General features: G+C 37.8%; 1 protein-coding gene across 1 annotated transcript in view; it reads right to left on the bottom strand.

Annotated features, from left to right (window-relative positions):
* Nucleotides 1-14,965: 14,965 nt before the first annotated feature.
* LOC147370853 (uncharacterized) overlaps nucleotides 14,966-24,619 on the bottom strand; it is a 73,927-nt gene continuing 64,273 nt past the window's right edge. The window contains exon 3 of the transcript XR_015166208.1: nucleotides 14,966-16,597. The gene's annotated coding sequence lies outside the window, so the exon portion shown is untranslated. The remainder of the gene's footprint in view (nucleotides 16,598-24,619) is intronic.

The raw sequence follows: 24,619 nt of genomic DNA, 5'->3' as shown, positions 1-24,619 counted from the left end.
TGTAACGAATTCAATAGATACTTTAAAAATGGTCCACATCAAAAAATCTTTTAAAAATGTATCTATAATGTATCTATTTCTTACCTGTAGTATTTGTCCTTCCCACTTGAATCCCTGTCCAAAGAGACAGGGATTTTCACTTGGTTTGGGAACTGATATATACAAGTATCTAAAATAATTCTGTCCACATTGTATTTTTCCTTAGTAACTATTTGTGAAATAAATGTTTGTTTCTTGACTACACAATTCTCAAAAGAGTGACATATTTCATTTGAATCTAAACTATTAGATTTAAGGTTTTAAAAATGTTCATAGCTAGAATAACCTTTTAGGTTTTAAATTGTAGCTGCTATTTATTTAACATTTTTGTATTTGCTAATGCTTGTGCCAGATACTTCATATTTAACTAATCCTCAAAAACTCTATATTTTCATAACAATTTTACATATCAAACAAATCTAGACTCACAGAGGTTAAACAACTTTCCCAAGGAAACAAAGCTAATGAGTAAAAAAATGAGAAAATCCTAAGCATATAGCTAAATCAGTTGTTGCAAATGAACGCACTCAGAAGCAAGACAAGACAAGACAAGCAAGGAAGACAAGAGGAATAATCTGACAAGAACTCCTGTAATCCCATTCTGTCTTTGCAGTTTCTACTCCTCTCCACTTGAAAGACAAACACTAGCTTCTGACACCATAGGATACTTTTCTCTAATTTTGAAATTTTTCTTTAATTTTGAAATTTATATAAATGTATTCATATATTATTTAGGCCTTGATTATTTCAGTAGTGCTATGCTTTTATCAGTGAATAATGTTTTATTTATGGATGTGCCAGTGTTTTTTATCCATTCACCTATTGAAGGACATTTTGGTTGCTTCAATATTTTGGAAATTATGAGTAGTGCTATAAATATTTGCAGGTAGCTTTTAGTGTGGACATAAATTTTCAAATCATTGGGTAAATATCTAGGAGCACAATGTTGGATGAAAGAGTTTTGCTTTTTAAGAAACTGCTACACTGTTTTTTAAAGTGCACGTTCCCTTTTGTATTTCTACCTGCAATCAACAAAGGTCCATATAGTCAAAGCTATGGTTTCTCCCGTAGTCATGTACAGATGTGAAAACTGGACCATAAAGAAGGCTGAGCACCAAAGAATTGATGCTTTCAAATTGTGGTGCTAGAGAACACTCTTGAGAGTACCTTGGACAGCAAGGAGATCAAACTAGTCAATCCTAAAGAAAATCAACCCTGGATATTCATTGTAAGGACTGATGATGAAGTTGAAGCTCCAGTACTTTGGCCATCTGATGCAAAGAGCCAACTCATTGAAAAATGCTCTGATGTCGGGAAAGATTGAGGCCAGTAGGAGAAGTGGGTGACAGAGGTTGATGGTTGGATGGTACGATGTACTCAATGGATATGAGTTTGAGCAAATTCTGGGAGTTTAGTGAAGGAGATAGTAAAGGACAGGGAAGCCTGGCATGCTTCATGGGGTCACAAAGAGTTGAACAAGACTTAATGACTGAACAAAGATAACAACAACTTGCAAACAATATGAGTTCTGATTGCTCTGTACCACCTCCAGAAATTGCTATTGTCAGTTTTGGATTTCACTCATTCTAATCTAATAGCTATCTCAATTTGCATTTTTCTAAACACAGACAATGTTAAATATCTTTTTATGTACTTACTTGCCATCTGTGTATCTGTTCAGATTATTTGCCCAGATTTTAACTGGTCTGGTGCCTTCTCTTTGGAAATGCTATTCATTACTGACTCAATTTCTTTAGTAGATACTAAAATCTTTTATTGATTATCTATTGAAATTTGTGTGTATTTTGGTAGCTGTATCTCTTAAAAAATTGCTACCTTTCATCTCATTTATGAAATTTATGAGCATAGATTTATTCATAGTATTCTCATATTAATAGTTTAATTTCTGTAGGACTAATGACCATGGTCTACTCTTTCATTTCTAATAGTTGCAATTTGTGTATTCTCCCTTTTAATTCTGGATTACCCAATTATAAGTTTATCAATTTTATATCTTTCAAAGAAAAGTTTTAGATTTCATTGAGTTGCTCTTTGTTTTCCAATTTCCTGAATTTGTAGTCTGATTTTTATTATTTCTTTTTCTACAACTTGCTTTTAAGTTTCAACTATTATTTTTCTTGATGCCAAGTAGGCATATTAAATTATTGAATTTAGATTTTTCTTCTTTTCTAACATTTGCATTTAATGCTATTAATTTCCAAGTAAACATATTTCATTGCATCAATAAATTTGATTAGTTGTAATTTTTTTCTTATTTAGTTAGAAATATTTTTAATTGGTCTTGAGACTTTTTTGGCTAATGAATTATTTAAATGTGTCCTATATACTTTATAAACATGTGGAGATTTTCAGCTCTCATTTAAGTCTGAAACAAACTTTGCATGTTTTTTTATTTTTTTAATTTGATAATATATTTTATAGCTTGAACATAATTTATTTCAGTGAACATTCCATGTGAAACTGAGACACAAATATGGACTCTGCTGAGATGGTATGGAATATTCTATAAATGTTAATTTATAAAATATAAATTAGAATATATAGAATATAAATTATAGATCAAGTGAATCAGTAGTTTTATTCAGATCAGTTATAATTTTTACTAATTATCTGCCTGAATAATTCATCAATTATTGAAAAAGAGTATTTATCTACTATTATAGTGGTATATTAGTGATTTTTCTTTGTATTTCTACAGATTTTGCTCCGGTATATTGACATTCTATTTTTATGTGTATATTCATCAAGAATTGTTATGTCTTCCTGGATAATTGGTCCCTGTATATTAGTTTTTGTTATTATGTTACTACTTGTTACTCCTGATAATATTCTTATTCCAAGTTCTGCTTTGAAATCAATATATCTGCTGCAGCTTTGTTTTAGTTAGCACTGTGTAATTTTCTCCATTCCATTTCATTTAACCAATCTGAATCTTTATTAGTAAAGTGGATTGACTGATTCAATCAATAGTTAGGATCTGTTTTTAAAGTCACTCTAAATATTTGTCTTTTATTTGGTGTATTTAGATGATTCTCATTTGGAATGATTATTCATATAGTTGAATTAAATGTGCTATGTTTCTAATTGGAAGCTTCTCAGATGGCACTAGTGGTAAAGAACCTGCCTGCCAAGGCAGGAGACATAAGAGATGTGGGTTCAGTCCCTGGGTCAGGAAGATCCCCTGAAGAAGGTCATGGCAACCCACTCTAGTATTCTTGCCTGGAAAATCCCATGGACAGAGGAGCCTGGAAGACTTGATTTTACTCATTGCAGATATTTTTTTATTTCTCTTTTTTAACTTTTCTTTCTTTCCCAATTTTAGTTTAATATTATATATGACTCCAATTTATCTTCTCCCACAACAATTGTATTTTGAAAAACAAAATCAGTGATTGTTCCAGAGTTTGCAGTATACAGTTATAACTATAACAAAGTGGTGGCTTAGAATTTCATCTTGTGTTGTGCCTTCAACAAAGAACATTAAATTTGTAGAGAGATGCCTGGACAAAGGAAAACAGTTATAGGTTTCCAAGGATAGCAAACCATGGGAAGGTAGATATTCAGGATATTCAGGAGGAAACTAATTGAGTAAGGTGGGTTTTTTTGGGTTTTGTTTGTTTGTTTTTTTGGTAGATTCTCATGCTGTCTATGGGTTGAAAAAAGTATGTCTCTGGTTAAAGGAAAGTTTATATCTTACCTTTAGGTAGCTAAGGAAGATTGCTAGACATTTTCCTCAATTTTTTACTTCTTAATTGCATTGAGCTCAGAATAATTTTTATGTCAAAGAGACATATTTTTAGGTAACATAATATGCTTTCCTTCAATTCCTCCTTTGATGCTCTTCCTTTCTTTATGCAGAAATTTCTGACTTACACTATTTTCCTTCTCCATGAAGAATTTTAAACATTTCTGGCAGGGCATGTTTGCCAGTAATAAATTTCTCTTGTTGTTCTTTGTTTAATAAAATCTGTATTTCTCCTTCACATTTGAAAGATAATTTTGCTGAGAATAAATTCTAGTTTGGTGAATTCTTTTTTCAACACTCTAAGTATTTCACTCTCTTCTTCCATATTTTTTGATAAGAAGTTTGACATAATTTTTATTTTTCCCCCATTGGTTGAATGCCTATCAGTTTAGGAATTTTCTCAGTAACTATAATTTTAAATATTTCTTCTGCTCTGTTCTCCCTTTATTCTGAATCTTGTATACCAATGATATATGATAAAACTTAAAATTGTGCCATAGTTTTCAGATGCTCTGTTTTTTTTCTTTTTGGCTTTTGTTTTAGAATTGTGTATTGATCTCTCTTCTAGCTTGTCAGTTCTTCCTTCAGCCATGTTTGGTCTCATAATGAGCACATCAAAAGCAGCCTTTATTTCTCTATCGGTATTTTTGATTTCTAACGTTTCCTTTTTATTCTTTCTTAGAATTTTTACCTTCCAGTTTACATTTTACATTTTTGTGTGTTGTCTACTTCTATCTTTAGATCTTTTAATTTATTAATCATAATTATTTTAAATTCATTGATTATTACAACATTTCTGTTACACTAACTTTGTAACAGAAATTGTAGTCTGTTACACTAGCATTTCTATCCTTCACTATTTCCCAGAGTTTGCTCAGACTCATGTCCACTGAGGCAGTGATGCCATCCAACCATCTGATCCTCTGTTATCCCCTTCTCCTCTTGCCCTCAAACTTTCTCAGAATCAGGGTCTTTTCCGGTGGGTTGGCTCTTCTCATCAGGTACCTAAAGTATTAGAGCTTCAGGTTCAGCATCAGTTCTTACAATGAAAATTCAGGATTGATTTTCTTTCGGATTCACTGATTTGATCTCCTTGCTTGTCCTAGGGACTCTCAAAAGTCTTCTTCAGCACTAAAATTTAAAAGCATTAATTCTTTGGCTCTCAGCCTTCTTTATGGTCCAACTCTCACATCCATATATGACTCCTGGAAAAATCATAGCTTTTACTATATGCATCTGGATCTTTGTTGGCAAAGTGATGTTTTTGCTTTTTAATACACAGACTATATTTGTCATAGCTTACCCTTCAAGGAGTGTCTTTTAATTTCATGGCTGCAGTCACTGTCTGCAGTAGCTCTCATCACTATGCAAAAGGTACAGGGGACTGAAATGAAGAGAGTGCTTCCCTCTGCTCAAATAAAGTTCGTACAAAATGTTTTCTGTAGAGTAGGACTTTATTATGAAAAAATGCTATTAGTATGTCTCACCTCCTGAGAAAAACCCCTGAGTCACTACTCTGGGCACTGGGTAAGGCCCATGGTCTAAATGGCTTGTCCAACCAGATATGAGACACATACCTTATGTATAACTTGAGATGAAATCTATTGGCACTAAAGTATTCTCAGCCAGCTGTGACTGAGGGAGATCCTCTCATCATCTATGTGGAGCTCAGATAAGGAAGGAAGTCTTTGATCTCTTACCTGTACTCAAGAGGAATTTGGCCTGTTCAATTCTAAGTTTGAGAGAATGACAAATGCTGATGGCCACCCTGTCCTGGTGAGATAAGATAACCCTTGATTGGAAGCTGAGGGAAGATGAAGCCCAATATTTATGTCTTTACTCTCCTGGAGTGGAGCTTAATTCAAGTTGAGCTGGAGGTAAGGAAAGTAAAAGTTGATATTGGTCAAATGCCAAAGACTCATGGTTTCCTTAACATACTAGATTTTCTTGAATAAATTTTTCTTCATTTGCTTTAGGCCCTTATCACAAATCCCAGAATCTTGAAACTATTCAAGTTTTCTTTCTTTTGCTATGGAGTTACTTTCAAGGAGCTTCTCATGCTGCAGTCCTGGAGGAAGGCCTTCTATATTTGTTTTCTTACCACTGGAATAAAGTATACTTTACTGTAGGTTGAAGACTTGGATTTGACATACAATGCTGCTGTTTATCATCTGGGCAGCCTGGGGAAGATTGCTTAATTAGGCCCAACTTTGCAAAACTAGCCCAGAGACTTTTAGAAAGATTTTGATAAGTGCCATTTTGAAATGTTTGTGTATGGTGTTAGAAAGTGTTCTAGTCTTATTCTTTTACAAGTGGCTGACCAGTTTTCCCAGCACCACTTGTTAAAGAGATTGTCTTTTGTCCATTGTATATTCTTGCCTCCTTTGTCAAAGATAAGGTGTCCATAGGTACGTGGATTTATCTCTGGGCTTTCTATTTTGTTCCATTGATCTACATTTCTGTCTTTGTGCCAGTACCATATTGTCTTGATGACTGTGGCTTTGTAGTAGAGCCTGAAGTCAGGCAGGTTGATTCCTCCAGTTCAATTCTTCTTTCTCAAGATTGCTTTGGCTATTTGAGGTTTTTTATATTTCCATACAAATTGTGAAATTATTTGTTTTAGCTCTGTGAAAAACACCATTAGTAGCTTGATAGGGATTGCATTGAATCTATAGATTGTTTTGGGTAGTATACTCATTTTCACTATATTGATTCTTCCAATGCATGAACATGGTATATTTCTCCATCTATTAGTGTCTTCTTTGATTTCTTTCACCAGTGTTTTGTAGTTTTTTATATATAGATCTTTTGTTTCTTTAGGTAGATATATTCCTAAGTATTTTATTCTTTTTGTTGCAATGGTGAATGGAATTGTTTCCTTAATTTCCAGAAAAATAAATGACCCAATCAAAAAATGGGCCAAAGGACTAAACAGACATTTCTGCAAAAAGACATACAGATAGCTAACAAACACATGAAAAGATGCTCAACATCATTCATTATCAGAGAAATGCAAATAAAAACCACTATGAGGTACCATTTCACACCAGTCAGAATGGCTGCTATCCAAAAGTCTACAAGTAGTAAATGCTGAAGAGGGTGTGGAGAAAAGGGAACCCTCTTACACTGTTGGTGGGAATGCAAACTAGTACAGCCACTATGGAGAACAGTGTGGAGATTCCTTAAAAAACTGGAAATAGAACTGCCATATGACCCAGCAATCCCACTGCTGGGCATACACACCAAGGAAACCAGAACTGAAAGAGACACGTGTACCCCAATGTTCATCGCAGCACTGTTTATAATAGCCAGGACATGGAAGCAACCTAGATGTCCATCAGCAGATGAATGGATAAGAAAGCTGTGGTACATATACACGATGGAGTATTACTCAGCCATTAAAAAGAATACATTTGAATCAGTTCTAATGAGGTGGATGAAACTGGAGCCTATTATACAGAGTGAAGTAAGCCAGAAAGAAAAACACCAATACAGTATACTAACGCATATATATGGAATTTAGAAAGATGGTAATGATAATCCTGTATGCGAGGCAGCAAAAGAGATAGAGATATATAAAACAGTCTTTTGGACTCTGTGGGAGAGGGTAAGGGTGGGATGATTTTGGAGAACTGCATTGAAACACGTACATATATGTAAAACGAATTGCCGGTCCAGGTTCAATGCATGATACAGGATGCTCGGAGCTGGTGAACTGGGATGACCCAGAGGGAGGGTATGGAGAGGGAGGTGGGAGGGGGGTTCAGGATGGGGAACACATGTACACCCGTGGTGGATTCATGTCAATGTATGGCAAAACCAATACAATATTGTAAAGTAATTAGCCTCTGATTAAAATAAATAAATTTATATTAAAAATAAAATGTTTGAATTATTGGCATCTAAACATCTCTATTTTCCAGTAGACCTTTCAAAGTGAAATAACTGAAGTAAAAATAGAGTAAAACAAAACACTGAACTCCATGCTTACCTTCTTACAAATTTACTATCATACAGATTCTTCAAAATGAGGAATTGTTTACTAAATAAATAGCACTTGCACACATGCTAGATCTTTTTCCCAGGATGTGCATTCAAGGGGAAGGTTGAGGAGAAAGAAGAAATGAAGCAGAGCAGAACATGATACCATATTTCCAGAGCAGTATTTCCCCAAACTTCTCCATGCATAAGAATCATGAAGGGAACTTATTAAGTAGCAGACTCTTTTATTCAACCACCAGAAATATTGACTTAGTGAATCTAAATGGGTTCTTAAAATTTGAAATTTTAACGATGATTTCAGGTAATTTTGATGCAAGTGCTTAGGTAACATGCTTCGAAAAGTCTAGAAACATTAGAGTTATTTCTACAGTGACTGAAATGTCTGGTCATGATGGTTCAGTAATGCCATACTCAAAATATTTTTAGTGCCTTAAATTTCTGCCGAACACCTCTGTTTTTTTAGCAATTCTACTACATTCTTCACTTAGCAGTTATAGTAAACAGAGCTTTATTTGTTTAGAAAAAATAGAAAAGTGGTGGATGGAAATGAGTTTGGAATGGTTCTGTGATCAGTTTTAGCATCCTATGGGAAAAAATAAAGATAAAATCAAACAAAAAGCTCAGGGTTAGCTAGGTTTTAAAAGCACAAATACATTTTGTACAGGGTACAGATACATAATTCAAGTTTATTAAAGTGGTTCTGCTCTTAAAATGTATCATTTTGAAGAATAATCTTAAATCAATAGTTTATTAAAACAATATTCTATATACTTTATTTTTTGAATTTTAAATTTTAATGTGACACATATTAATCTGCTTTATAGATCCTATTATAATAAAACACTCCACATAAGGCATTTTGTTATTTTATTACATGTTATTTTACAATATAATTTCTTATATCCTCTGATATTTAAAGCACCATAACAAAATATGAATGCTAGTCTAAAATTTATAAAAGTTATAACATATATTTGCATTGTTGTCCCTGGTTTACAATAGTGTCTCTCATGACAGAAATAAGAAATTACATGGCAGTTTGATGTTTAGTAAAATGTATATGTCTGCAGATTTTAATTTCTCCACTGAGAAACATCCAAGGAGCTGGAACGAAAAGATATGTTGAGCCAGATAATTTCCTGGTGAAGATTCTCTCTTAGGATAAGAAAAAGAATGCACACACACATACAGACACAAATAAGTGCACACACATGCACAAACAACACAAACATGATATGCATTCATAGTAGACCTTTTTTGCAAGTCTCACATTCTGTTTTATTTTCAAAGGTTAACTCATTTCAGTTTAAACTCAAAATAGTTATTTTCTTTGACTAGGGGGACAAATCAAGACAATTGGAAGACATAAAAACTGAGCCATGAATTAAACAAAGATGCAAAAGCAGGATGCTTTCTAACCATTAGAATCTAAGAGGAAAATAGCAATGTGACTTTCTAGAAACAGATGGTATAAAAACCCTCCTTGGTCTTGCTGCTAATTCCTAACTCTTGCTGCTTCAACTTTCAATATTGTTAATGAGTTATTAAAGCTTTAATTTAAATTTATACTTGCAAAACATTCCTACTTGATTTCTTCTTTTAAATTAACTCTCTGTGTAGGTCTCTGTTACACACACACACACACACACACACACACATATCATGTCCCCAGTTGTTTAACTTGTACTCATTCTGCAGATGTGAACTTGGAACACTTCTTTTTAGAAAGCTTCTGTTTCCTATCTAAGACTGGGTTGGATCCTTTGTGAGCCCTACAATAGCACTATTCATAATCTACTGAAGCATTTATGTGCCTTCTAATTGTATGTCTTCTCTACTAGAGTAGTAGCAATGTGTTACCAGAGATTATAGTAAATTGCCTGTCATATCAGAGATGCTCAGCATTTTATCTGTATTTTAGTTAACTCCATACAATGACTGTGTACCACATATTTTACTTACAAATGATTACAAAAGCTAAGGCATTTGCCCAAAATCACTCACCAGGTAATCGAGGTGGAAAATCCTGAAAACAGACCTGGTGATTCTAAAGAAATATTCTTTACCAGTAGAAAAAGAGGTTTATCTCCTGTTCAGGCATGAGTCTGCCCTTTACCCCCATATTTCATTAAACCAAACTTATATACACATTGAAATGCTGACCTTGAGGGTTCCAATTCCCAGGACTTTTCACTTCATTTCCTGTCACTGATTGAGGATAAATTGATTTTTAATCTCCTATAATCTCTGTGAAAGCCAGCTGGTTTGTTTTTAAATTTTGTGCAGTTTTATTTTAGACAAGGAGGTGCCCATCACTCAAGTCATCATCTTCCTAACTTCTTGGTACATTAACATCATTCAGTCATACAACATCATGCATCTTTATTTATGTATTCCCTTTAAACTACCCCATTTTTTTTCATCCTCCTTCCCCACAATCATTCAATTGTTTGATGTATTTGTGTCATTACAAATATATATGTATTGCTTTGTGTCAATATATAATATATAAATTAATTATTTTATATATAACAGATTTCATATATTACATTTTTCACTAATCAAATTATATTTAAGATCCATGCATTTAGATCATATACACAATTTTTTTTTCTTCCAATTGTTGCATAGAAATCCATGTTGTGATTTCACCAAGTATCACTCCCTTCTTCACAGTTATTATTCATCATTGCTTGTGACACAAGCAGATTGCCTCTGATTCTCTTCTATGGACAGTGATGCTGCAATTAGATTATCACTTCATGGGAAATAGATGAGGAAACAGTGGAAACAGTGTCAGACTTTATTTTCTGGGGCTCCAAAATCACTGCAGATGGTGACTGCAGCCAAGAAATTAAAAGACGCTTACTCCTTGGAAGGAAAGTTATGACCAACCTAGATAGCACATTCAAAAGCAGAGGCATTACTTTGCCAACAAAGGTCCATCTAGTCAAGGCTATGGTTTTTCCAGTGGTCATGTATGGATGTGAGAGCTGGACTGTGAAGAAATCTGAGCGCCAAAGAATTGACACTTTTGAGCTGTGGTGTTGGAGCAGACTCTTGAGAGTCCCTTGGACTGCAAGGAGATCCAACCAATCCATTCTAAAGGAGATCAGTCCTGGCTGTTCTTTGGAAGGACTGATGCTGAAGCTGAAACTCCAATACTTTGGCCACCTCATGTGAAGAGTTGACTCACTGGAAAAGACTCTGATGCTGGGAGGGATTGGGGGCAGGAGGAGAAGGGGATGACAGAGGATGAGATGGCTGGATGGCATCACCAACTCAATGGACATGAGTTTGGGTGAATTTCAGGAGTTGGTGATGGATAGGGAGGCCTGGTGTGCTGCAGTTCATGGGATCACAAAGAGCCGAACATGACTGAGCAACTGAACTGAACTGACTAAAACTTTTTTTTAAATTAAGGGTATGCCCCCAGAGGCAGAACTTTTAGATCATAGAATTGCACATACTAAATTTTACTAAGGAGCAGCCAGGTTCTTGTTGAGAGTTTACAGTATTTTACAATCCCCAAAACAGAATACCTGCAAAATACATGCTGCCATTTTGAAAACAAAACAGTTGAGACACAGTTCACAGAAACTCAAATATCATGGGTGGAAGTTGCAAAAGTCCCGTCACACAGGAAATGCAGATGCTTGAGAAGTCCCTGATTCTACCTTTTGAAAGAGTCATCCATCACATTGATATCTTTAACTTGTTGCTCCACCTTCTGGCAAATTTTTCTGTATTCATTGTCTAATTCACGTAAATATTTGATTAAGGCAAAATTTGGGGGCCCGAGGGTTCATTTTCATTCTTACACAGTGAGCTGTTTTAGATTCATTCTCACTAACCTTTTGTGCTTAGAATTATTATGGCTTCCTTATGTACAAACCTCTTACAAATTTAATCAACTTTGGTGTAATTAATTCCTGTCAGCCTCACATGGAAATATCTATATCTTCAGTGCTTTTCAAGACATTCTTCCAAGATTTGAAACATTTCTGTATTTCTTTGCCCTCAGACTTCTCTTCTGTCCAAATTGAAATAAAGGAAACTTGGGTCACTTACGTAGGAGTGAAAAAGTGAAAGTGTTAGTCACTCAATCGTGTCTGATTCTTTGTGACCCCATGGGCTCTAACATGTTAGGCTCCTCTGTCCATGGAATTTTCCAGAAAGAATATTGGAGTGGGTAACCATTTCCTTCCCCAGGGAATCTTCCTGATCCTGGGATCAAACCCAGGTCTCCTGCCATTGCAGGCAGATTCTTTAGCATCTGAGCCACCAGGGAAGCCCATAGGTAGGAAAGCAATCACATTTTAGTTTGCCTTTCCTGAGTTGTTTTGTCTAGGAAGATCTCTTGGATGCCAACAATTCATTAAAGGTTTTATCCATGGTTGTAAAAGTCATACTTTGTATTTAATCCTTGCTAGAAAATCAATTTGAATTTGCTTTTGATGTCAAAGTGTTAGTTGCTCAGTCATGCCTGACTCTTTGTGATTCCATGGACTGCATCCCACCAGGCTCCTCTATTCATGGGATTTTCCAGGCAAGGATACTGGAGTGGTTTGCCATTTCCTTCTCCAGGGGATCTTTCCAAACTAGCGATGGAACCTGGGTGTCCTGCACTGCAGACAGATTCTTTACTGACTGAGATACCAAAAACCTAATTAATTTTATGTCTTACTATTTGAGATAAAGAAACAGTTGCCTTTCCAACATGAAAGGTCCCTAACTTCATGAACTACACTTCCTTTCTTGCTTCAAAACAACTAACTTTTTTTCTGAGCTCAGTTTCTAATAATACTTGCAACATAGCATCTGCTGCTAAGTCACTTTAGTCGTGTCCGACTCTGTGCAACCCCATAGATGGCAGCCCACCAGGCTCCCCCATCCCTGGGATTCTCCAGGCAAGAACACTGGAGTGGGTTGCCATTTCCTTCTCCAATGCATGAAAGTGGAAAGTGAAAGTGAAGTTGCTCAGTCGTGTCTGACTCTTAGCGACTCCATGGACTGCAGCCTACCAGGCTCCTCCATCCATGGGATTTTCCAGGCAAGAGTACTGGAGTGGGGTGCCATTGCCTTCTCTGAACATAGCGTCTACCTTAAACATTAAATACTTTCAACATTCTATTCTGCAACATCTTCCCTCAAGATATAAGCTCATTAAGGTGACAGTTTTACCAAGTGTTTCACTAATATAGAATGTCCATCAACATCCTTCCAGGCTCTGATGAAGACATCAGAGCCTTCTGATGTCAGGGTCTTCTAATTAGGTGTGACCACGGGACTTACTCTAGCCAATATATTGTGAGCAGATGAGAAATGTCACTTCTAAGGCAAACATCAACCACCATTAACAGTGGTTGTGGCTGATCTCTCCATCTTAGATGTGGAGTAAATATACAGAGCATAGGCTGCAGTCCAAGTTCAAAGTAAGATTTATCTCAGAAATGTGAAGATGATTTATCTGTGTAAAAATCTATCAGTATGTCAGTCAGGATTCTGTATGGAACACAGAGCCCTCTCTGCATTTCAAATATAAAATGCCTTAATATTGGGAATTAGAAGCTTGCACAGTTATTGAAAGTGTTGATGTAATAAAGGTCAGAGAAGGTGGCACCAAAAGTCCACTAATATTATTGAATCAAGTGGTTTTCAAGAGTTTGCTGATGACCTACTGTGACAAATCTAAAGAACCATTGGGAGGATCTTCTACTTAACTTAAGATGCATTAGCAGAGTAATTCTCAGGAATCCCACCTGGAAACTAGTGCAAACACTATATGAGGATGTGTCTGTCTGCAGATACTCAAAATAATGGTTTCTCCTTTATGTCTTCAAAAGCTTCTATAAAATCCTTTAATTCTCAGTCTTTAATCTATAACAAGTTAGGTGAGACAATTCAGAAAATAATATTTTCTAGCTCCTCTTTTGTAAGACAGAAGAGAGCTTATTATGGTGGTGCAGACATAATTGTGGTTTCAGACCATGAATTTTAAATTATTATAACTAGGCTCAAACACATCTTTATTAATCAAAATAGGAACCATTGCAATCAATAGATTTTTGCAACAAGAAATAGCTTTGTTTATTCCTGTAGCATAAAAAATGTGTGCTTCAGGATTTGAGGAAGTGCAAAGAAATAGAGGAAAACAACAGAATGGGAAAGACTAGGGATCTTTTCAAAACATCAGAGATATCAAAGGAACATTTCATGTAAAGATAGGCTCGATAAAGGACAGAAATGGTATGGACCTAACAGAAGCAGAAGATATTAAGAAGAATACACAGAAGAACTGTACAAAAAAGATCTTCACGACCTAGATAATCACGATGGTGTGATCACTGACCTAGAGCCAGACATCCTGGAATGTGAAGTCAAGTGGGCATTAGAAAGCATCACTACAAACAAAGCTAGTGGAGGTGGTGGAATTCCAGTTGAGCTATTCCAAATCCTGAAAGATGATGCTGTGAAAGTGCTGCACTCAATATGCCAGCAAATTTGGAAAACTCAGCAGTGACCACAGGACTGGAAAAGGTCAGTTTTCATTCCAATCCCAAAGAAAGGCAATGCCAAAGAATGCTCAAACTACTGCACAATTGCAGTCATCTCACAGGCTAGCTCAAAATTCTCCAAGCCAGGCTTCAGCAATATGTGAACCATGAAATTCCTGATGTTCAAGCTGGTTTTAGAAAAGGCAGAGGAGCCAGAGATCAAATTGCCAACATCCACTGGATCATGGAAAAAACAAGAGAGTTCCAGAAAAACATCTATTTCTGCTTTATTGACTATGCCAAAGCCTTTGACTGTGTGGATCACAATAAACTGTGGAAAATTCTGAAAGAGACGGGAATACCAGACCACTGATCTGCCTCTTGAGAAATTTGTATGCAAGTCAGGAAGCAACAGTTAGAAATGGACATGGAACAACAGACTGGTTCCAAATAGGAAAAGCAGTACGTCAAGGCTGTATATTCTCACCCTGTTTATTTAACTTATATGCAGAGTACGTCATGAGAAATGCTGGGCTGGAAGAAACACAAGCTGGAATCAAGATTGCGGGGAGAAATATCAATAACCTCAGATATGCAGATGACACCACCCTTATGGCAGAAAGTGAAGAGGAACTCAAAAGCCTCTTGATGAAAGTGAAAGTGGAGAGTGAAAAAGTTGGCTTAAAGCTCAACATTCAGAAAACAAAGATCATGGCATCCGGTCGCATCACTTGATGGGAAATAGATGGAGAAACAGTGGAAACAGTGTCAGACTTTATTTTGGGGGGCTCCAAAATCACTGCAGATGGTGACTGCAGCCATGAAATTAAAAGATGCTTACTCTTGGAAGGAAAGTTATGACCAACCTAGATAGCATATTCAAAAGCAGAGACATTACTTTGCCAACAAAGGTTCATCTAGTCAAGGCTATGGTTTTTCCAGTGGTCATGTATGGATGTGAGAGTTGGACTGTGAAGAAGGCTGAGCACCTAAGAATTGATGCTTTTGAACTGTGGTGTTGGAGAAGACTCTTGAGAGTCCCTTGGACTGCAAGGAGATCCAACCAGTCCATTCTGAAGGAGATCAGCCCTGGGATTTCTTTGGAAGGAATGATGCTAAAGCTGAAACTCCAGTACTTTGGCCACCTCATGTGAAGAGTTGACGCATTGGAAAAGACTCTGATACTGGGAGGGATTGGAGGCAGGAGGAGAAGGGAAGGACAGAGAATGAGATGGCTGGATGGCATCACTGACTCGATGGACGTGAGTCTGAGTGAACTCTGGGAGTTGGTGATGGACAGGGAGGCCTGGCGTGCTGCAATTCATGGGGTTGCAAAGAGTCGGACACGACTGAGCGACTGATCTGATCTGATATGGAAAGCATTTTCTGCCTCTTGCTGGCTGTTGAAGCATTTTCCCTGAAAAAAGTTGTCAAGACACTTGAAGAAGTGGTAGTCAGTTGGCAAGAGGTCAAAATTAATATGGTGGATGAGGCAAAACGTTGTAGCCTAAGTTTTTCAATGTTTAAAGCATTGTTTGTGTGACGTGTGGTCAGGCATCATTGTGGAGAAGAAATGGGCCCTTTCTGTTGACTAATGCCTGCAGCAGGTTTTGGGTGCATCTTATCAATTTGCTGAGCATACTTCTCGGATGTAATGGTTTTGCCGAGATTCAGAAAGCTGTAGTGGATCAGACAAACAGCAGACCACCAAACAGTGACCATGACCAATTTTTGGTGTAAGTTTGGCTTTGGAAAGTGCTTTGGAGCTTCTTCTCAGTCCAACCACTGAGCTGATCATCTTCAGTTGCCATGTAACTTCTACTTTTCATAACAGGTCACAATCCAATTGAGAAATGTTCATTGTTGTTGCATAGAATAAGAGAAGATGATGCTTCAAACGATTTTTTTTTTTTTTAATTTACAGTCAGCTCATGAGGCACCCACTTATCAAGCTTTTTCACCTTTCCAATTTTCTTCAAATGCCAAATGACCATAGCATAGATGATGTTAAGTTCTTCAGCAGTTTGTCTGTAGTTGTAAGAGGACAGCTTCAATGATCCTCTCAGTTGGTCATTGTCAGCTTCCAATAGACAGCCACTATGCTCTTCATCCTCAAGGCTCTCATTTCCTTTGTGAAATGGCTTGAACCACCACTGCACGTACTTTAATTAGCAGTTCCTTGGCCAAATGCATTGCTGATGTTATGAGTTGTCTCTGTTGCTTTACGACCCGTTTTGAACTTGAATAATAATATCACTTGAATTTACTTTTTGTGTAACATCATTTTCCTAGTCTAAAATAAATATAAAATAAACAGCATCATTAGCAAAAAAAAAAAAAAAAAAGGCATAGAGTGAGAAATATGCATTAAAAGGATATATAACATAACCACACTTATTTAAGAATGTATTCCAATATCAAACAACAAATTTCAACAGCTGTAATTACTTTTGCACCAACCTTAATAGAATGAGATGATGGTGATACTTTATTCACAACAGAAAATTCAACATGTAAATAAAACTGATTATATCACTAGATATAGAAAACACATTTGACAAATATTAATATTCCCTCATAAAAGAAAAGATCTCAGCCAATAATAGAAAAAAACTGCATAAATTTTCTATTGATCAGAAATCCATAGTAAACCTCATTATTAATAATGAAAAAGTAGGAGCTCTCACATGAAATAAGAGTTATCCACCATTGATATAACAATTCAACGTTTCCCATAAGGGCGTTAAACATAAATGCCTTCATTGACCAGTGATCCAAATGAAATATCTGTGAATTCCAGAGATTGTTAACCTAGTTAACATTTTCATTTGGATGATTAATGTTCACCTGGAACTTAACATGTGAAAAATAAAGCTTAATTTCCCTCTAACCCTGTTTCTTTTACTGCCAAGTCATGACAATGCTTACAGATTTAAACAACACATTGTTATTATTATTATATTCCATGGCTTTTTGAATCAACTAGAATCAGCTAAGTGTTTTCATTCAGAAATTTTTGTGGAGTTGCAGAAAGATGGGGAGAAGCCCTTTGAAAGTTTTCATTCAAACCTGAGTTGGGACATCTATGGGCTCTTTGCCTTCTCTGTCTACATGTGTCCTCTCTGTATCACTTTCTCACATTAGAGAGATTTCTCTGTATTAGGACCATGATGACTGGAAACTCCTAGGATTACTGTCCCAACAGGCTCAGATGGAAGCTGAAAGACTTCTTTTCATCTAACTTTGGAATTACCAAACACCACTTTCCTCAACATTTAATGTTCAATCAAATCACAAAGACTTACCCAAATTCAAGGGAGGAGACTTACATCCCACCTCTCAAGAGGAGTGATAACAAAGTTCACTGTATTGGATCTGTTTCATCCATAGTCTTCAGCATTTTAATGTATTGTTGTTATTCAGTTGCTCAGTCATATCCGACTCTTTGCACCCCCATGGACTGCAGCATGCCAGGCTTCCTGGCTCTTTACCATCTCCTGGAGCTTGCTCAAACTCATGTCCATTGAGACAGTGATGTCACCCAACCATCTCATCCTCTGTCATCCCCTTCTCCTATTGCCTTCAATCTTTCCCAGCATAAGGGTCTTTTCTAATGAGTCGGCTCTTCACATCAGGTGGCCAATGTATTGGAGCTTCAGCTTCAATTTTACTATATTTTAATGTAGAGTGACTCCATATAACTCGGTATACTTTATCATTTTTTTCTCATATGCTCCACTTTGAATCAACCAATTAAACCTATTGAGGCTGCCTTTGAAATAGGTCCACTATATGCAGGTCAAGAGGCAACAGTTAGAACTGGACATGGAACAATGGACTGGTTCCAAATAGGAAAAGCAGTACGTCAAGGCTGTATACTCTCACCCTGCTTATATGCAGTGTATATCATGAGAAACGCTGGGCTGGAAAAAGCACAAACTGGAATCAAGATTACCGGGAGAAATATCAATAACCTTAGATATGCAGATGACACCACCCTTATGGCAGAAAGTGAAGAGGAACTCAAAAGCCTCTTGATGAAAATGAAAGAGAAGAGTGAAAAAGTTGGCTTAAAGCTCAGCATTCAGAAAACGAAGATCATGGCATCTGGTCTCATCACTTCATGGGAAATAGATGGGGAAACAGTGTCGGACTTTATTTTTTGGGGCTCCAAAATCACTGCAGATGGTGACTGCAGCCATGAAAGTAAAAGATGCTTACTCCTTGGAAGAAAAGTTATGACCAACCTAAATAGCATATTGTAAAGCAGAGACATTACTTTGCCAACAAAGGTTCATCTAGTCAAGGCTATGGTTTTTCCAGTGGTCATGTATGGATGTGAGAGTTGGACTGTGAAGAAAGCTGAGCACCGAAGAACTGATGCTTTTGAACTGTGGTGTTGGAGAAGACTCTTGAGAGTCCCTTGGACTGCAAGGAGATCCAACAAGTCCATTCTGAAGGAGATCAGCCCTGGGTGTTCTTTGGAAGGAATGATGCTAAAGCTGAAAGTCCAGTACTTTGGCCACTTCATGAGAAGAGTTGACACATTGGAAAAGCTTCTGATGCTGGGAGGGATTGGGGGCAGGAGGAGAAGGGGACGACAGAGGATGAGATGGCTGGATGGCATCACTGACTCGAAGGATGTGAGTTTGGGTGAACTCTGGGAGTTGGTGATGGGCAGGGAGGCCTGGCGTGCTGCGATTCATAGGGTCACAAAGAGTCGGACATGACTGAGCGACTGAAATGAACTGAACTGAGCATTGTCAACTCTTCTACTACTATCACCGTTGTCCAAGCAACCATCTGCTGGGAGCCAGCACAGGAGTTCCCACCCATGACAAAAGTCATGTAGAGAGGCCTGATATGCAGAGGCTAGTCAGGACTTGAGCCCCCCCACCCCCCACCCCCGGACCTGCCTGAACATCTACCCCAAAACCAGAACTTGTCTGTTTTACTATTTTACAACTTTCACCAACTCCTCTGACATTAATGGGGGGCTATCCCCAACCACCTTTCTCTGAAGGAAATCAACTTAAAGCTCTAGCTAATAAGCCTCCTGGGCATAATAGGAGTGTTTAAATCCAAACCCCTCAGATGGCTCTCTAACTTGCCTGACAGGTTTACCTGGATTCCTACAGCTACACATAGGATTGTTTACAGTCTCCCAACCGCAAGAGGCTCAGGAAGCTTAAGATATTCAAATAGTATAGAGCTTCTCAGAGAGTTAGAAATTGTTAGAATAGAACTAGTAGAAGATTTCATAGTTGAGCCAATGCTTGCTGCCAAGTTTCCACATCCCCTGTATTGTATCCTTGCTGCTGCTACTGCTAAGTCACTTCAGTCGTGTCCGACTCTTTGAGACCCCATAGACGGGAGCCCACTAGGCTCCCCCGTCCCTGGGATTCTCCAGGCAAGAACACTGGAGTGGGTTGCCATTTCCTTCTCCAATGTGTGAAAGTAAAAAGTGAAAGTGAAGTCGCTCAGTCGTGTCTGACTCTTAGTGACCCCATGGACTGCAGCCCACCAGGCTCCTCCATCTGTGGGATTTTCCAGGCAAGAGTACTGGAGTTGGGTGCCATTGCTTCAGGTTACATATGCTTTAATTTGCTTCCTGGGGGTCCCAGAGGCTGCTCTCCAGGTGGAGGCGCTAGGCTGGGCTCTCCTGCAGCGGGGCCCCCACGCCAGCCCTGCAGACCCTCGGGAAGGGCCGTATCCTCCTCCAGGCCGCCCGTGCCTTCCACAAGCTCCTCGTAGGTGATTTTCTAGGCGAATGGCTGCGGCCCGAGCAGCTCCACCATGTCGGCCCGCTCCAGCACCTCCTTCTCCAGCAGCCACCTGCCCACCTTGTCCACCTGCTCGGGGCCTTGGAAGTGTATTGTATCCTTGGAAGTGTATTAATTAATATAGTTGGTATATAGAAAAAATAAATAGTGGCCTTGGTGTTAACAACTTTAGACCCTTAAGATAATAAATTCTTTCCTTTTTTGTAAGCCCACTGCACCTTTGCCCTATAGGAAAGCAACTTTATCTAACACCTTCGGAGGATGGCGCCAAATTTTAAAATAATTACTCTTACAGAAAATTAGTCTTATGGTTGACAAACCTTTATCAGAGTCATAAAATGTTAACAGGCCTTCTGGCCAGAAGATGATGTAAATCACCTAAACCATTTGTATACGATAAGTTTGCAGAAAAGAAAGCCTGGTCTCTATAAGGATCAAAGACTGCTGACTTTGCATAATTTCACACCCCCTATTATCCTCTATCGGAGAAGGCAATGGTACCCCACTCCAGTACTCTTGCCTGGAAAATCCCATAGATGGAGGAGCTTGCAAGGGCTGCAGTGGGCTGCAGTCCATGGGGTCACTAAGAGTCGGACACGACTGAGCGACTTCACTTTCACTTTTTACTTTCACACATTGGAGAAGGAAATGGCAACCCACTCCAGTGTTCTTGCCTGGAGAATCCCAGGGACGGGGGAGCCTAGTGGGCTCCCATCTATGGGGTCGCACAGAGTCGGACACGACTGAAGGGACTTAGTAGTAGTAGTAGTAGTATCCTCTATGCACAACTTAAGGTATATAAGCTCCCTTTGAAAATAAAGCTACGGGCCTTGCTCAAAGTTTGGTCTCCCCGTGTCGTTCTTTCTTGTTTCTTTTTCTCTCCTTTTCTTTTCTGTTCTTCCTTCAGGACATTTAAATGGAGTGCGGGGATCCTCTGGGACCACTTACTTGCCTGGGCTTCTAAGAACCACTGGAAAAGGTGTCTAAGGTGGAGCACCTTCAGCGATTTGAGAGGGCGCCTGTGGCCTCCTTGGTCAGAGCAAACCTGATGTCACGGGTTTTATTGACTTTCCGAGTAAACCAGTTATCAGATCAGATCAGATCAGTCTCTCAGTCGTGTCCAACTCTTTGTGACCCCATGAATTGCAGCACGCCAGGCCTCCCTGTCCATCACCAACTCCTGGAGTTCACTGAGACTCACATCCATCGAGTCAGTGATGCCAACCAGCCATCTCATCCTCTGTTGTCCCCTTCCCCTCTTGCCCCCAATCCCTCCCAGCATCAGAGTCTTTTCCAATGAGTCAACCCTTCGCATGAGGTGGCCAAAGTACTGGAGTTTCAGCTTTAGCATCATTCCTTCCAAAGAAATCCCAGGGCTGATTTCCTTCAGAATGGACTGGTTGGATCTCCTTGCAGTCCAAGGGACTCTCAAGAGTCTTCTCCAACACCACAGCTCAAAAGTGTCAATTCTTAGGTGCTCAGCCTTCTTCACAGTCCAACTCTCACATCCATACATGACCACAGGAAAAACCATAGCCTTGACTAGACGAACCTTTGTTGGCAGAGTAATGTCTCTGCTTTTGAATATGCTATCTAGGTTGGTCATAACTTTCCTTCCAAGGAGTAAGTGTCTTTTAATTTCATGGCTGCAGTCACCATCTGCAGTGATTTTGGAGCCCCCAAAAATAAAGTCTGACACTGTTTCCACTGTTTCTCCATCTATTTCCCATCAAGTGATGCGACCGGATGCCATGATCTTTGTTTTCTGAATGTTGAGCTTTAAGCCAACTTTTTCACTCTCCACTTTCACTTTCATCAAGAGGCTTTTGAGTTCCTCTTCACTTTCTGCCATAAGGGTGGTGTCATCTGCATATCTGAGGTTATTGATATTTCTCCCGGCAATCTTGATTCCAGCTTGTGCTTCTTCCAGCCCAGCGTTTCTCATGATGTACTCTGCATATAAGTTAAATAAACAGGGTGACAATATACAGCCTTGACGTACTGCTTTTCCTATTTGGAACCAGTCTGTTGTTCCATGTCTAGTTCTAACTGTTGCTTCCTGACCTGCATACAGATTTCTCAAGAGGCAGGTCAGGTGGTCTGGTATTCCCATCTCTTTCAGAATTTTCCACAGTTTATTGTGATCCACACAGTCAAAGGCTTTGGCATAGTCAATAAAGCAGAAATAGATGTTTTTCTGGAACTCTCTTGCTTTTTCCATGATCCAGTGGATGTTGGCAATTTGATCTCTGGCTCCTCTGCCTTTTCTAAAACCAGCTTGAACATCAGGAATTTCACGGTTCACATATTGCTGAAGCCTGGCTTGGAAAATTTTGAGCATTACTTTACTAGCTTTAAACCAGTTATAATGAGCCTCTAATATCTCTCAGCTTTGCTATTCTAATCGCCAACTCAGTCCTCCGGAGGGAATCCCTGGATCCAACCGGGGCTGGACCCCGGTAACCATCATATATTGCCTAAATTATAAAATCCAATGCATGGATTGTCATTATATAGTCTATTGGCCACCCAATAGAGTTATCCTTCTGAAATTTAATTAGGTGAAATTTAGTTTTTGGTATTCATGTCAAACATCTAAACAACTTTCCATTGTTCAGATAAAAATCTAAGTCCTTAACTAACTATAATATCCTAAATTATCTGGCTGCTTGCTAGTTTTTTGAACATGTATCTTTCCACTCTCTCCTTGTTTTTGTGGGTTTACCCACACATGCCTCTTTGCATCTGCATAGAAAGCATCATCCTTTCCCCACATAGGTCTTTTTCACTTTTTATGTCTCTGGCCAACCGTCTTATCACAGGTGTCCTGACACCTTCCGAGTCTCTATCTCTTCCCTCACTGTACTTCAGTGTTCTTTACTGACTGCCTGGAACAAACTCTAGCACATATTGAATGTTGCATGTATGTATGGTGAAAATTCCTCACTCTGAATAAAAACATATTTTAATTTAAAAAAATATTGACCGATAAAGTGGTTTTCAGAGACATACCACTGAGTAGCACTGATATAGATAAAACTGTTCTCTTCATATTATTGAATTTTTAAATCTTGTATTTATTTTAATTATTTTACTAAAAATATTTGATTCCATTTTTGAAGTAATAATTGGTTTGGAACATATATTTAAATTCTCAAGTGGTGAGTTTTAAATGCATTTAAAAATATGATATACTTTTAGTACATCACTATCAGGGAATTTAAACCTTACAAATACATCTTTTTTCAAATAAAGTATTAAGATTAAATACATTTAACAAATACTGAAAAATGTTTTATGGTTACTTGAATTGTTGTATTTTTAAGTATATAAATCAGTGTAGGATGTGAACACTACTCTGGTTATCCTTTTACAAGCATGACCCTCTTACTATTACGTGATCAAATAAATTTTAAAATTTTAAATTAACTGATCATATTTCAATTGTAATTTTTGCAATTTCATCTACAGTTCTAAAATTTTTACTTTATGTAATTATTTGTAAGTGAGTAATCAGTTTGTAATTTGTACTTTCTTCAATATAATAGCAATAAAAATATGTTGTTTCACTTTGTACTATATTAATATCATATTCACATTTAATTTGTTTCAGAGTGATAATTCTTTTTGCCTAACTTATTCAGTAAGTGAAAATATACAGACATTTCTTTAACAAGTAGTATCTTTCCTAATAGAATTAGTTTAATGCACAGTTTTTGTAAAATGGTGAAATAAAGCAAAGGAAAAGATAGGAATTGTCCATAATCACAGCACAAGTTAATATAAAATATTAAATTTTAGGGTATTTCCTTCTAGGAATCTCTGTGCCTATTTTGTCTCAGAGTATAGATATAAAATTAAAGAAAATTAAAACATGCATTTGACAGTTTCTATTATGTATTTTGGGATTTCCCTGGTGGCGCTAGTGGTAAAGAACACATATGCCATTGCAGGAGACTTAAGAGACAAATGCTCCATCTCTGCATTGTGAAGATCCCCCTGGAGGAGGGCATGGCAATCCACTCTAGTATACTTCCCTGGAGAATCCCCATGGACATAGGAGCCTGGCAGGCTAGTCCAATAGGGTCGCAAAGATTCGGAGGTGACTTAAGCTACTTAGCATAGCATTGTTAATTACTCAGTCATGTCCGATTCTTTGCAACCCCATGGACTGCAGCCCTCCAGGCTCTTCTGTCCATGGGGATTCTCCAGGCAAGAATACTGGAGTGGATTGCCATTTCCTTCTCCAGGGGAGCTTCCCAACCCAGGGATCAAACCTGGGTCTCCAACATTGCAGGCAGATTCTTTACTGTCTAAGCCACCAGGGAAGCCCAGCACATTTTCATTTTTATGTATTTTATAACATTTTTAGTTTGTGAAAATTTATTGTGATGATATCATACCATTGCAGTATATTATTGGGTTCTCTTATTTTGTAGTAATTTAGTCACCTTATTTCTTTAGTATTGGATGCTGTGCCTTATCTCAAGGTTTTGCTGACATAAATAATGTTGCAATAAACATTCTTATGC

Source organism: Bos grunniens, chromosome 6 (genome assembly GCF_055505025.1).
Source record: "Bos grunniens cultivar Pamir isolate PY7600 chromosome 6, Bosgru_T2T1.0, whole genome shotgun sequence".
In the NCBI taxonomy this organism is placed as follows: Eukaryota; Metazoa; Chordata; class Mammalia; order Artiodactyla; family Bovidae; genus Bos; species Bos grunniens.
Note: the sequence above shows the minus strand (reverse complement) of the source record. Positions and strands in the feature narration are given on the sequence as shown.